This window comes from Phocoena sinus, chromosome 4 (genome assembly GCF_008692025.1).
Source record: "Phocoena sinus isolate mPhoSin1 chromosome 4, mPhoSin1.pri, whole genome shotgun sequence".
Classification (NCBI taxonomy): domain Eukaryota; kingdom Metazoa; phylum Chordata; class Mammalia; order Artiodactyla; family Phocoenidae; genus Phocoena; species Phocoena sinus.
The window spans coordinates 84,346,923-84,361,765 of NC_045766.1; positions in this window are offsets into that span (position 1 = coordinate 84,346,923).

Below are 14,843 nucleotides of genomic sequence, written 5' to 3' on the forward strand. Positions count from 1 at the left end.
CTAGTCCCTTTCCCTGTTCACACAGCCAAGTACACAAGTGTGGCATGATCTAACACCAGACTGACGGCAGATGCTCGCTTGCTAAAGTGACCTCAGGGCCTCTCTTCCTCTCCTGGCCAGGAAAAAGCAGCAGAACACATCTATTCCTCAGGACTTTCCAGTTTTGTTCTTCATGACATCTGAGCCAAACACGCTTTTCTCTCTCTCCATCTCTTCCCTCCTGAGACAAGTGCATTGGATCTGGTGCAGTAGTTTCCTGGGGCTACTGTAACAAATTACTAAAAACTGGGTGGCTTAAAACAACAATAAAGAAGTTTATTCTTTCAGAGTTCCAGGAGCTGGAGTCCAAAGCCAAGGTGTTGGCAGGGCCATGCTCTCTCCGAAGGCTATAAGGGAAGATCCTTCGTTGCCTCTTCCTAGTTTCTGGTAGCTGCCAGCAATCCTTGGTGTTCCATAGCTTGTGGCAGCATGACTCCAATCTCTGCTTCCATCTTCATATGGGGTTCTCTCCTGTGTGTCCATGTCCAAATTTCACTCTTCTTATCAGTCATTGAATTAGGTCCCACCCTAATCTGATATAACCTCATCTTAACTCAATTATATCAGCAAAGACCCTATTTCCAAATAAGGTCACCTTTACAGGTTCTGGGGAATTAGAACTTCAACCTATCTTTTTGTGGGAACACAAATAAATCCATAAGCTATGGTGAAAGTGATCTGAAAGGCAGGAGGACTTGGAACTTGGATGACTTGGAGAAGTGTACAAAGCTCTGTCATTCAGAATATAAGAGGTCTGATTTCAGCCTGGGCATATAGTCCTTTTAGTGGCCCTGAGTCAACTCTGCAGACTTCCTGGAACTCAACTTTCTTATCAGTAAAAGTGATAAGTCTGAATTCCTAAGCTATGATGAGACAAGTTAAAATAATTCTAGAAGGATATGAATTATCTTCTGAGCCCTAAAAGCCTATAAATATGCTTACTAATAAAAGTCAAAACTGTTCAGAAACAACTCTTAGTTGCTTCTCTGCGTCTTAAGAAAAAAAACTAATTCAACAGCAATTAGGGGCTGAGGAGGAAAGCTGAGGGAATATCATGTAGGTCTCTTACTCCATGTAGCACCACTTCAGACTGACTAAGGTGGAGGAGGGTGTTTTTTCCTTTAAGAAAAACAAATATAATTGAGTCTTGCATTATGGTTTGAGCAGACTCCATAAAACTCCATAGTAAAGACTTGAAAAGCTTACAATTCCGGCTTCCCTGGTGGCGCAGTGGTTAAGAATCCGCCTGCCAATGCAGGGGACACGGGTTCGATTCCTGGTCCGGGAAGATCCCACATGCACGGAGCAACTAAGCCCATGCACCACAACTACTGAGTCTGCGCTCTAGAGCCCGCAAGCCATAACTACTGAGCCCATGTGCCACAACTACTGAAGCCTGTATATCTAGAGCCCTTGCTCTGCAACAAGAGAGGCCACTGCAATGAGAAGCCCACGCACCACAACGAAGAGTAGCCCCCGCTCACTCCAACTAGAGAAAGCCCGCGCGCAGCAAGGAAGACCAAACACAGCCAATAAATAAATTTATTTTTTTAAAAAAAGCTTGCAATTCATCACAGTGTAAAATTATGGGATTTAAGAGTTGGAGGGGACTTTACTCCAATCCCCTGGTTATTGTAGAAATTCTCTCTAACATCTCTGATTCGTTATCACCCAGCTGTATTAAGGAGCTGGCTCACTTCTTTCCAAGACATATAACAAATTACCCTTTAGAAAATCCCGCCCTCTTTTAAGCCAAAAGTTGCCTTCTTATAAAATCCACCTTTTGGTCCCTATTCTCTCCTCTGTTCCACCTTCTCAATGATAGCCTTTGTGCGATTAAGACAATTCTCCAAAGTTTCAATCCCTATATCTCTACTTCAAGGTACATTTTCTTACACTCTGTATCTTGGTTGCTTTCCTCTGGATGTAACCATGTTGTTAGTGTTTCTCTTAAAATATGAGGCCACGGGGGCTTCCCTGGTGGCGCAGTGGTTGAGAGTCCGCCTGCCGATGCGGGGGACACGGGTTCGTGCCCTGGTCCGGGAAGATCCCACATGCCGCGGAGCGGCTGGGCCCGTGAGCCATGGCCACTGAGCCTGCGCGTCCGGAGCCTGTGCTCCATAACGGGAGAGGCCCGCATACCGCAAAAAAAAAAAAAAAAAATGAGGCCACAAATAGAATCCAATCTTCTAAATATTGTTTAACCAGTTCAGAGTACCATGGACTCATTATTCCACAGGATTGGTATATTCCATTTTTAATGACCCAACTCAAATTGCATAGACTCTTAGGGCTCATATTGAAACTCTAAGAAGGAAATTTGCATCCTAAATGGATAAATGTAATGGGGTATGCCTTAAGGAGAAACACCTATACTTGAAGGAACTGGATTCAGCAGAGGGAGGAATTGAACAGTGTTGCAGTCACACAAAAATCTTAGATGATCCTACAGGGAGTTCTTGAGGGAGCAGGGTCCCAACCAGTAATTGGATGCAGGCTACCTCTGGGAAGGAGGCATGACTTAGGCAAGGAAGCTCTCTTCAGTTGAAAGGTTTCAGCTGTCAATACTCCTAGCAACTGGGGGAACAAATTCCTCATTCCTGAAGAGTGATCTGGGTGGCACACCACAGGATCCACTACAGTTCACCCTTTATACCATTTGGCTTCACTTTTCCTCATATAGTAAATTCTAGAAATAGCTTCCTCAGGAATCTAGTTGTCCTCTTCCTATGGAAAGTTAGTGGAATGGACTATAATCTCTGCCACAGCAAATGGTTTCAAAGACAAGGGTGCTTACAGCAGTCTTTAGCACTTTTTGTAAGGCTAGATTTATTCCCAACTTTAGCCTCCTTTATTCTGTTTTTGAAGGTTCATGACAGTCTTTTGTGTTCCAGCTCATCTGTAATCCACTTTCTCTGTCTTTTGTGCATGTCCTTTTAAAAGCTTGAGCTCTGCAGAGAGCTCCCTGTACAACCACCTCCTTCTTTAGATGTCTCCCCTTTTATCCCTGGATTATTTCCTATTATCTTATAATCAGGATTTTATTGTTTAAATCTCCCACCTCCCCCAAGTCATATTCCATTCTAAAGTCTCACATCACAGAATCACACCTGTGGTAAATACTCTTTTGAAGTGAAGAGTTAATTTGTAATGCAAATAATTTATCTCATTTTATTATTTATTTATCTCATTTTCAAGTAGGAATTGTCATATATCAAATTTTCATAAAGACAAATTAGGAGCAAATTCTTTCACACCTTTTTTCTTCTCCGTTACTTACTCTCCTTCCCCCTCCCCCTTCCCTCCTGTCTTTTTCCCCTCTGTTTTCCTGCTTCCTTTCAGGATCTGTGTAAGACCCCTGGGTTTCTCTTCCAGACACTGCTTTTGTTGGACTGAAATACCTTCTGTTCATGTATTGGAGTGAGCCTTTGTTGTACCAGGCAAACTCAACTACCACCTGCCTCCAGAAAACTCATGAGTGGAGGTAAGTGAAGAAAGCACTTCTACAGGGAATTGGTTGTCTCCGCCTGTAAACCCTGACAGCTGGGGATTTCCATCTCCTAACTGTTCTGCTTCTATCAACTTCAATTAAAGTCCACCTTCTTCAGCTGACAAACTCTAAGGGGTAAATCTCTGCCTCAGCCTCCTCAGTGAGGGCAATGAACTCTGTCCTGTCTACAGAGCTGTTGAAGAAAAATCACGTGTAAGAAAATATAAACTGGAAACCATGATCTATCTATACAAGAATATCTACTACTTGCGCTTAACATAGATATGTTGCCTGAAAATATCAGGGATGGGAGTTATGAGTTGGAACTGGGTAGAAATGAACAATCTTTAGGGAGAATTTTGAGCAAGGAATGCTGAGAACTGAGTTTTTTAAAAAATTATTTTATTGAAGTATAGTTGATTTGCAACGTTGTGTTAATTTCTGCCATACAGCAAAATGATTCAGTTATACATTCTTTTTCATATTCTTTTCCATTATGGTTTATCATAGGATATTGATATAGCTCCCTGTATTATACAGTAGGACCTTCTTGTTTATCCATTCTACATATAATAGTTTACATCTGCTAATTTCAAACTCCCAATCCATTCCTCCCCTACCTCCCCCTCTTGGCAAACACAAGTCTGAGAACTGAGTTTTTTAAATCAAGAATTGCCCTGTCCCCGCTTCTCCCCATGGGGGTGGCCCTGGGTTTGTGAAAACCAGGGGTGGCCTGTCTGTATTGTATTTGTGGTATCTGGTTGCAGTGCCCCTCTACATACCTGACTCCAGGGATATCGCAGAAGAGGGGCAGACCAAGATTATAAGGGTCATGCAGGGTATGTAGGGGTGGAGTGTGTGGTCAGGCCACTCAGGATGGCTGTTCTCTTGCTCTCTGTACATCCCCTGCCTGACCAGTGCCTGCTTCACCTGTATCTTACTCATACGACTGACTTTCCTACATACTTATCTCAGGCCCCAGCTAGTGATTGTTCTTATCAAAGGGGCGGTGAAGGGTGTGACCCTCTATTGGTTTCTCTGGTAACTAATGAGCCCACCTGACATGTCAGTTTCCCTATAACTGGTAATCTCCCCCTCCGCCCCCAGCGAAGCCTGCCGCCACCTGTGGCCACACACAGTGGGGTGTCACTCCAGGACCTTTCTTCAGATGTGTAAGTTCCCCCATCGATAAAACTACTGATGTCCCCCCCACAAAAAAAAATGCCCTGTCCCCACACATATGGGGATTAAAGCCTGAGGACGTAGGAGGGTTTCATGAGATAAAAATGTTGCTGCCTCTTAGATGATTTGTCTCACTTTTTTTTTTTTTTTTTTTTAGACGGGGGCGGGTGGTGGGAGAGAAGGACTGGGAGTTTGGGATTAGCAGATGCAAACTATTATATACAAGATGGATAAACAACAAGGTCCTACTATACAGCACATGGAACTATATTCAATATCCTGTGATAAATCATTATGGAAAAGAATATGAAAAAGAATATATATATGTATAACTGAATCACTTTGCTGTACAGCAGAAATTAACACAACATATAGTTGTGTTAATATACACAAGTACAGTAAATGAACGATACTTTAATAAAATTTTTAAAAAAGAAGTGAATGGATACTGTGATATATCCATACAAAGAATTATAGATACATGCCACAACCTAGATGTATCTCAAAATTATTATGCTGAGTGAAAAAAGCCAGAGGGAAATATAAGAAGCATATATTATAGGATTTAATTTACAAAAAGTTCTGTAAATTGAAAACTAATCTATAGTGACAGAAAGTGGATCATTGGTTGCCTGGAGGTAGGGGGAGCGGTGTAGGAGGGGAGAATGGAAGAAATTATCGAGACAGAAGGGATTTGTCTCACTTTTGAAAATACTATAAAGACAAAACTGTCCAGAAGACTGAGATAGAGGGAGGGGAGTGGAGATAAGGGCAAGTCTCGCTCAGGATTTGCAAAGGGAGGTAAAGTGAGGGAGCAAAGATTCTGTGAGATAAGGGAAGTTGTGCTGTGTAGAGTAGAAATTGAAAGGAAGTAGGAAAACAGCTTGATCAAGTGAAAATAAATTCAAGTTTAGAAAAGAGAGAGAAGCTGTGAGATATGTTAGTAAGAAGTAAAGAATTCAGTGAGAAGCTAGAAAGAAGCTAAGAAAGCTAGGAAGAGTAATTCCTTTCAGTGAAGAAGAAAACAAAGCTTGCCTGGTAACGCCATCCCACCCATATTCTCATTCGGCCCAGCACCATCACCTTCAAACTTTATCAGGTTTCACTCTGAAGAAATGTAGGAGAAATCTCAAGGTTCTCATTCGTTTAATTATGTCAATCCATGAGCAACATCAGCAGGGTGGAAATAGAAAATGAGTTTTAGTTCTTGTCAGGAAAAAGAAAACAAAACCACAGGAAACAAATAAAAAGTTGGTTCTCTGTTGGGCTGCCCTGGTGGTTACACAAACATGACCTCATATGAACTTCCTAAAGAGGGGACAGGGAGCTCAGAGAGGGGAACTGGAACATCCAGCTGGTAGAAACATTAAATTCTGCAACCCTGGGAGTGGTCCATGAGATTAAAAATGTTGTTTTCTTAGATGATTTATTTCACTTTTGAAAATATCATAAAATGTATCAAATACTCAGAAAACTTTAAAGAATAATACTACACCTAATAGCTATATCAGATGTTAACATTTTGCTATATTCATTTCAGATCTTTTAAAAGAAAGAGTACATTATAAAAACACTTAATCATCTTTATAGCATTTTTCTCCTTCTATGCCCAGAAGGAATCACTATTTGGCATTAAATGTTTATCATTTTCATCATGTTTTATGCTTTGCTACGTACACATATATCCATATTGCATTTTATTTTATGCTTTCAAAGTATATATAAGTACTATTCCCTGAAAATTTCTTTTTACATTAGTTGATACATGGAAGTTTAGTTCAATCATTCATTTTAACTCTATATAAACATACTATTCTCCTGTTGATAATCCTGTAATCTGTTCTGAAATCTTTATTGTTTTAAAAAGGTATAACGAATATTTTTATAATATATCCTTGAGCATATGTGCTGAATTTTTTCTAGGATATAAACCTATAAGAGAAATTATTGGTAGAAAGATTTGCACATCTTTTACTTTAGTAGATATTATCAAATTTTTCTCCAAAGTGGTTGTGTTAATTTACTTCCCCATCTTTAGTTTATGAGTTCCCATTTATCCATATTCTTTCAAACCTTTGAGTTGTTAACTATTTAATTTGTTAATCTAATGGGTATTATTTGTTCCTAGACACTTTATAGCTTTATGGCTATCATTGATGGAATATCATTTTTATAAGTGCAATTTGCTTATTACCACAATATAGAAATACAAGTGATCATTTTATATTGATATTGTATCCAGAAACCTTCAGTGACTCTCTGATTAAGTCTTGTAGTTTGTAGATTCTCTTAGATTTCCTATGTAATCAAAAATGTTGACTGAAAATAAGATCTATTTTGGAACTTCTTTATAATTTCTGTACCTCTTACTCTTGAAGATGGCACCAGCTTGCTGTTTAGAGTTTCTGTCAAAGAATAGCAAGGATCTTGTTTATTGAATCCACTGCAAAGGAGATAATGGAATCAGGATTAGCTGCTATAATACATGTGTGTTTTTTTTTAAAGGGAACTTTATTATTTTTATTTCTTTATTTTTGGCTGTTTTGGGTCTTCATTGCCGTGCAGGCTTTCTCTAGTTGGAGCGAGCGGGGGCTACTCTTCGTTGCGGTGCATGGACTTATTGCGGTGGCTTCTCCTGTTGCAGAGCACGGGCTCTCAGCACATGGGCTTCAGTAGTTTTTGGCACACGAGCTTTGTTGCTCCGCGGCATGTGGAATCTTCCCGGACCAGGGCTCAAACCCGTGTCCCCTGCATTGGCAGGTGGATTCTTAACCACTGCACCACCAGGGAAACCCAGGATTAGCTGCTGGTTATGTCAATCACAGAAGTCAATCACTTCTGATTCCAGGAGAGGTTGTAACAGTGGCCAGAATACCTCCCCTGGCTTTGAAGCAGACACCCAATTAATTGTGGGCAGTATCTCCCCACGTTTGCCTCTGCTACCCTACATCACCCCAATGCTGAAATTTAAAAAAGACTGTGGGACTTTTGCCTGGTGGCACAGTGGTTGAGAATCCGCCTGCCAATGCAGGGGACAGGGGTTTGAGCTCTGGTCCGGGAAGATCCCACATGCCGTAGAGCAACTAAGCCCGTGCGCCACAACTACTGAGCCACAACTACTGAGCCTGCGTGCCACAACTACTGAAACCCGCACATCTAGAGCCTGTGCTCTGCAATAAGAGAAACCACCACAATGAGAAGCCCAAGCACCACAATGAAGAGTAGCCCCCCGCTCGCTGCAACTAGAGAAAGCCCACACGCAGCAACGAAGACCCAATGCAGCCAAAAATAAATAAATAAATTTTAATAAAAAATAAAAAATATTGTGGATCTAAAGATTTAGATCATCTATGTGAAAAAGTGAAGAAATTCCAACTGCTGTCAGGGAAGGAGACAAATGTTTCCAATCCAGCTTGAGCCAGCGTTCCTCCAGGAGAAGCTCACATGATGGAGACAGGGCTAACTTGAATATGAAACCTCCAGAGGGAAGTTAAATCCCAGCAGGAGAACGCTGGGACGGCTGGAATCAGTGAACCACCCCTTTGTGGAATACCACCTTCCTTCCAGCGCTAAACTTCAGGGATTCTGGGTTTCATTTTATCAGAGGAAACAACATTCCTTTCTTCTGTATCCCTTGCATTGCCTGCCTAGTCAGTCAGCAAATTGTGGGTGAGTAAGGGATGGATAACGGAAGGGTAATCAGAGGCAACATGGCACCGTGGAAAGAGCACAGGCAAGTCCGGGAGGAATTCCTGGACCACTTGGTTAGTGGCCTGGAATCTTCTTCCCTTGGTAAAACTCTATACATCGTTTTTTAAATTACCAAGTCAACTATTTTCCCTGTTGTCCCCATAAGTAGATTCACATTCATCCAACTACATGTTCCTATTTTGGTTAAAAAAAAACATGGTGAGTAAAACTTTCATACCATGGTATTATACTTTGTATATCCCACCAGCAATGCGGTTACTGTGCTGTTTTGCACAGTAAAATGTTTATTTTCTCCACTAAGCTGTGATTTCAAAAGCAAAACCCGTGACATTTTCACCTTTCAATCTCTACCATCCAGCAAATGTGGGACATATAAGCAGGCAATACATGTTGAATGAATAGACCATCCATCGACAAATATTATCAGGCATCCAAACTATCTATCAGGTTAATAGTATGAAATGGCAACTTCTTTAATTTTTTGTTTTCTGGATGAACACTCCAAATGTGGCTTTCTAGCTAGGATCTTTTTACTGACTTCAAAAATCACACGAGAAAACCAGTAGTAGTTTTGCCTTGCAGCTACTCTGACCCATACACCCACACCCTTTAAAAAAAAATCATAACCAGAATTACTTAGCTTGACCTTCTCATGAGACATGGATTCAATGACCTTCTGTTATTTTCTAAAATGTAAAGCACGTATACAATGCCGTCATTACGAACACTCAGCTGGGTGTGCTTTCCAGTCTGAACTCCTTTCCCAAACTCTGTTTCCAAATGTTGCTCCAAGAAGGTTTTGAATAATTGCTGGGTCATTAGGAAAGGTCTCTACTCCCATGATTATCTTCTAGACATCAAGAATAGATCACTTCTTTCAAAATTCTGTTTAAAAAAAATCAGTGACACGTCTCTGTAGAAATACATTTATTAAAAGAAGGCAGGCTATATATCCATTGCAGTGCCCTACCCTGGTCCCCAGGTGTCAGTGAGAAGGGGGTGAGGTCAAAATTATAGTGTAGCCTCCAGAGTTAGATATTCCTGGAATCAAGGTACATAACTGTAAGTAGTTATTTGATTGTTCCAGCCTGTTTTCTCAAATAGAAATGGGAACAATTATGCTTTTTTGAGGGATTGTACATTTGTTGGGAGCCTTAAAATGAAGAACACTCAAATTGAATTAGTGTGAGCCAGCCCAGGCAAACTCAGCTCACTAATTTGGCCCTCAGTTCTATTTCTTCATTAACGAATAGTAGAAAACTCTTTAACATTTGTATTTCCTTTTTCTATAGGTATTATCATCTGGTGATCTTCTACATTCTCTCATTTCTTAGGACAGTTTCATAGTCTTCTTCATTGTTGGAATATGATTTAATAGATTATTGAGCAAAGTGAAGTTTTCTAATTATATGGAATGTATGTAATTTTGAGTTTGCTCCTGGTCTATAAATTTCAAGAAGGTAGGTGCTCTCTGTGGGGTGTTTGTCATTGAACCCCAAGTGTAGAGAGTGCCTGACACTTAGTTGGAACTGGATAAGTTTTTTCTTGACTGACTGAATGAACGAATGCTAGGTATTGGAAGAATCAGGATGGTGATATATACGACTAAACAATGTCCCCAGTGCCAAATTATGGGGAAGTCCCTCAAGATTTGTTTTTATGTATTGATTTAGCTGGACCAAATTCCATAGATCATCAAGGACACATGAGAAAAAGATATGATCACCTGATGAGGCCCTGGATGATAAACACCATTGCTCACTCCTTCCCCTCTCCTGACACAAAATTCATAAAAAGCAGTGGGGGCCTTTACAATTATGGGAATGGCATAGGCCAGAGAAGGGATTATAAATGGCATAATGTAATACATTGGGAAAAGCTTGGTCAATATGATCTTTCTGAACTAGGCTTGAGACATCTTTGCCAACCCAACATGGTGCCCACAGTCATAATGAGGTCAATGCAGACTTTTAAAAATGTATCTACAAACAGAATGACCTTTGTGTTCAAGAATCACTATTATCCCAACAGCTGGGGAGGCTACAGCCACTGCCAGAGTGGTAAAATCACGCCTGTCAGAGTTCTCCAGAGAAACAGAACCAAAAGGAGATAGAGAGATGATAGATAGAAGACAGATAGGAGAGATTTATTATAGGAATTGGCTCACGTGATTATGTAGGTCAAGAAGTCCTACAATCTGATCTGCCATCCACAAGCTGGTGGCCCAGAGAAGCTGGTGGTGTCGTTCCAGTCCAAACCCAAGGTCCTGAGAACCAGGGAGCAAATGGTGTAAGTTCCAGTCTGAGTCCAAAGGGCCAAGAATCAGGAACATCGATATCCAGAGGAACAGGAGAAGGTGGATGTGCCAGCTCAGGCAAGAGAGCTAATTCAGCCTTCCTCTGCCTTTTTGTTCTATTCAGGCCCTCAAGAAACTGGATGATGCCCACCGCACTCGTGAGAGAGATCTTCTTTATTCAGTCTGTGGATTCGAATGCTAATCTTTCCTGAAACACCCTCACAGACACACTCAGAAATAATGTTTTACCAGCTCTCTGGGCATCACTTACCCAGTCAAGTTGACACATAAAATTAACCATCACAAGCACCCAGTATATGACGTAGGAGCTGCTTAAGAGTACTGAGCCTGCATGAGGCAGAACAAGAGATAGGGACAGAGAGAAGAGCTGAGAAAGTAAACCTAAACTCCTAAACTGCTGTTCCAGCCTTGCCTCCCATTTCCTGTTGGACCTTGGGTTAGTCATATTCTATCTGGGCCACGGTTCTACCTCTGTGTATAAAATGAGGGGTTTGATAAATTATTATATTCTCTGTGTCACCAAAGAATCCTTTTTGACAAGGAGAAAAGCTAATTTCCTCCCCCCACTTCTACAATTTAAATGTCCTTTTGTTTTTCATTTATATGTAAATGTATGAGACTTTGACCAAAACAAAATTACCATCTCTGGGTGACTCCTCAGTCCTCTCATCATTAAAATGCAGCTGCAGATTTCTGGACCCCAAAACGGAAAAGAAAACATTTGCTAAGTCAATCTGACTTACCAGTCCTAGAATAACAGGCAGTAATTACGGGGGTGGCCCAGAGGGCAACCAGGAGAGGTGATCACACAAGGAACTTTGTTTGGCCTAGGCTTCCACCTACCTCTGGCCTTTGTTCCTGAAGGAGAGCAGATGCTCTCAATTTAGGGAGTTCAAGGAGTGAAACTGGGAAACACTGGGCTTCAGACATTGTTTGTTTTTTGAGGGGGGAAAAGGGGAGGGAAGTCCATGGCAACTGGATAGCACCAGATTGTGACAGGCCTAGACATTCATGCAGCCAGCTTAGTGCTGATCTATATGGCATTGGACGGCCACGGAAGGTTTTTAGTCAGGGAGTGTCCCAGGTGAAGGTAACATTATGACAGCTTAGCCTAGTAGCAGTGAATGGTAAAACTAAAAGAGAAAGAGAGGAGTGGGATCAGACAAGAAGGGGATGAGGGCAGGACAGGTGGTAATCTTCCTTGAATCATGACTTAACTGCATCCTCTGAACCAGTCATCAAGCCTTGTTGCTCTCTCCCTTAAAATATCTTATCCCCATCCCTTTTATGAATTATACCATTCATCCAAGGAGTAAGTTTCCCAGCTGGATTGACTAGAAGACAGGTGCCATTGACAGAGGCAAGGAAGTTGAAGTGGAGAACTAGTTCGATTGAAGGAACATAGACAATACATCTAGATTCTGACATGTTGGATTTGTGGTAATAGCTGAATGTTCAAGTTGAAAAGTGAAGTTGAACTGACTTTTTTCACATGACTGGAAGTGACTTTTCTACTCAGACAACATGAAATTGGAGTCTAACCAAAATCAGATACAGGGTAAAAAAAGAAAAAATTGAACATGCTCTGTCATTCTCTTCTCTTTTGATGTGTAATTACTATGTGGGGGACTGAATATATTTACATAGTTTGTATTTTCTTCAGCTGGCATAATGGGGAATGATACAAAGAAGTGTCATGAAAATGTTCTATAAGTTTGTTAAACGAAAATAACAATAAATGAGTAGGGAATGGAAAATGCTGGAAAAAATGGGTAAATATTTTAGCTTTGGGGAGGTGTGATTTGAAAAACTCATATCCATTATGTAATTGAATTCTATGAAAGGATTTATGACCAACATAAATGATCCTAGGATGGTTCTGAGTAGTATTTTAACCATTTGGAAGGAAATCAGATCCTCCGAGGGGAGACCATCTTCCCATTCCATCCATAAAAATTAGAGGAAAACTTCACCAGACCAGTGGGCTTGTAACGTTCAGTCCTGAGGGCTAATCTTACTAATTTTCTCATGAAAGAAGCATCCCGAAGATGCTTGCCCCGTTTCTCAGTTTTGGAGATTCCCTCACCCCCTCACCTTTTTGGCTTCTCTTCCCTTACTTTTATCTCCTCTCTCATATGCCTTATTGATAGCAACGATAAAGAGTAGTTATGAAATGGTTATGAAACTTTTATTTGAAGCAGAGATGATTATGTTGTTCGGGAGGGAAGGGAAAATGGACTAAATAAAAGGAAGTGACTCTGGGCTGTTAAGAAAGAAGACCATTAATAGCCACATCCTGATTTGTTCCTAAGTCATCAGAAAGAGGCAGGGAACAAGGGGATAATAAGAGAAAATGTATTTCTCAGACAAAGGAGCACACAGCAGGGGACAGCAGTTTAGAGAAAGAGGCGAACATTGCAGAGGGAGAGTGTGCAGAGTGGGGATGCCCTAATCCCTCTGAATCACACTGGCAGGGGCACAGGCGTTTGAAGTCCTTGGCAACTTCAGCCTGGTCTCAAAGTGGATTGTGAGGAATAAGAACAAAAGAAAAGTTCACTCTGAGTTCCTCTTGTCAGAGCAGAAGAAATTGCTTTGAGGCCAGCACTAGAAGATGCTAATGGTAGAAAGCCGAGTCAAAGAAGAGAATAAAAGTGTGTCAGGTCAGGTCACTGGGAGCTTGCCTAGCGTAAAGTGAGATAAAGTCACACTAACAAGACATTTAGCCTAGGTCCCACCACGTATTGCTGTGCCAGTCACTTTTAACCAGTGCTCAGCTGGCGAAAATCTGAAGACAATGCCTCAACTATTCTGAAAATTTTCGTTCCCTCGACAAACAGTAATTGAGCTGTGTCGCCAGGACTATTGCTGTTAATGCTGGAAGGTGTGACAGGAGACCTTATGTCCTTGTACCAACTGGTTTTGTGAGTCAGAAAGGATCCTTGGAAAGCGGGTACTGGGAAATCACTGCTGACCCTGGAAGGGCACAGCCCGGCAGGAAATAGGGTAGGACGGGGGAGAGCCAAAATGGTAACTGGAAAGAAATATGCTTCTGTTTTAAACTCCTTAAGAGGACAGACACCATCACTGCTACTCTTTCTTCTCCAGGCCTGACATTTCTCAACCATAAAATAGGTTGAACAAGGCGATCCATACCTTCCCTTTGGGCAGGTTTGGAATGGTTCTGGGAGTTATCTGGGGATTGTGCCAGGGAGTTGGGACAACATAGGGATCTCTTAAAAAAAAAATTACTTTATTGATTTCTTAGAATCAAATACTGCCAACTAGCATTAGTTCCACTCATACATCACTAAAAACAAAAGGATATTTCCTTGGTATTTCCAAGTGATGCATTACACAATAAACAAAAAAAGAAATTAAAATGCATCCTGATGAATTATGTAAACTGGTAATTTTTTTAAATAAAAGCATAACTAATAATTTGGTTCCTAAGATGGGGATCTCTTATTGGGGAAATCTGTAATCAGCTGCAGGAAGTAGAAACTCTAGGTGCTTTTTCTATATATTTTTATGCATCACTGAGAAACTTTTAAATGTTAAAGATGCCAGTCTTCCCTCCAGATTCTAACCCAAAGGCTGCAAACTAGGCACACCTAGGTTTTGTCTGGCTAGCAGAATATTTTTTAAAAATTGATCCAGCATTTAAAAATTGTGAGTTTTGGGCTTCCCTGGTGGCGCAGTGGTTGAGAGTCTGCTTGCCAATGCAGGGGATGCGGGTTTGTGCCCCGGTCCGGGAAGATCCCACATGCTGCGGAGCGGCTGGGCCCGTGAGCTATGGCCGCTGAGTCTGCGCGTCCGGAGCCTGTGATCCGCAAGGGGAGAGGCCACAGCAGTGAGAGGCCCACGTACCACAAAAAAAAAAAAAAAAAAATTGTGAGTTTTCACGTGAAAATCCAGATTTTTGGCTTCTCTGAAACACTGGAAGATCTGACAGCACTGGACCCACAGCAGCAGTTAGCAAGAGGTGGGTAGCCGCTGTCCTGTTTAGATGGGCGTCTGCTCTCTAGTTTGACCATCCCCACCACTCACATTAGGGTGACCATATAACTTGTCCAAACAGGGCACTTTTGAGAGTATAAGGGGATG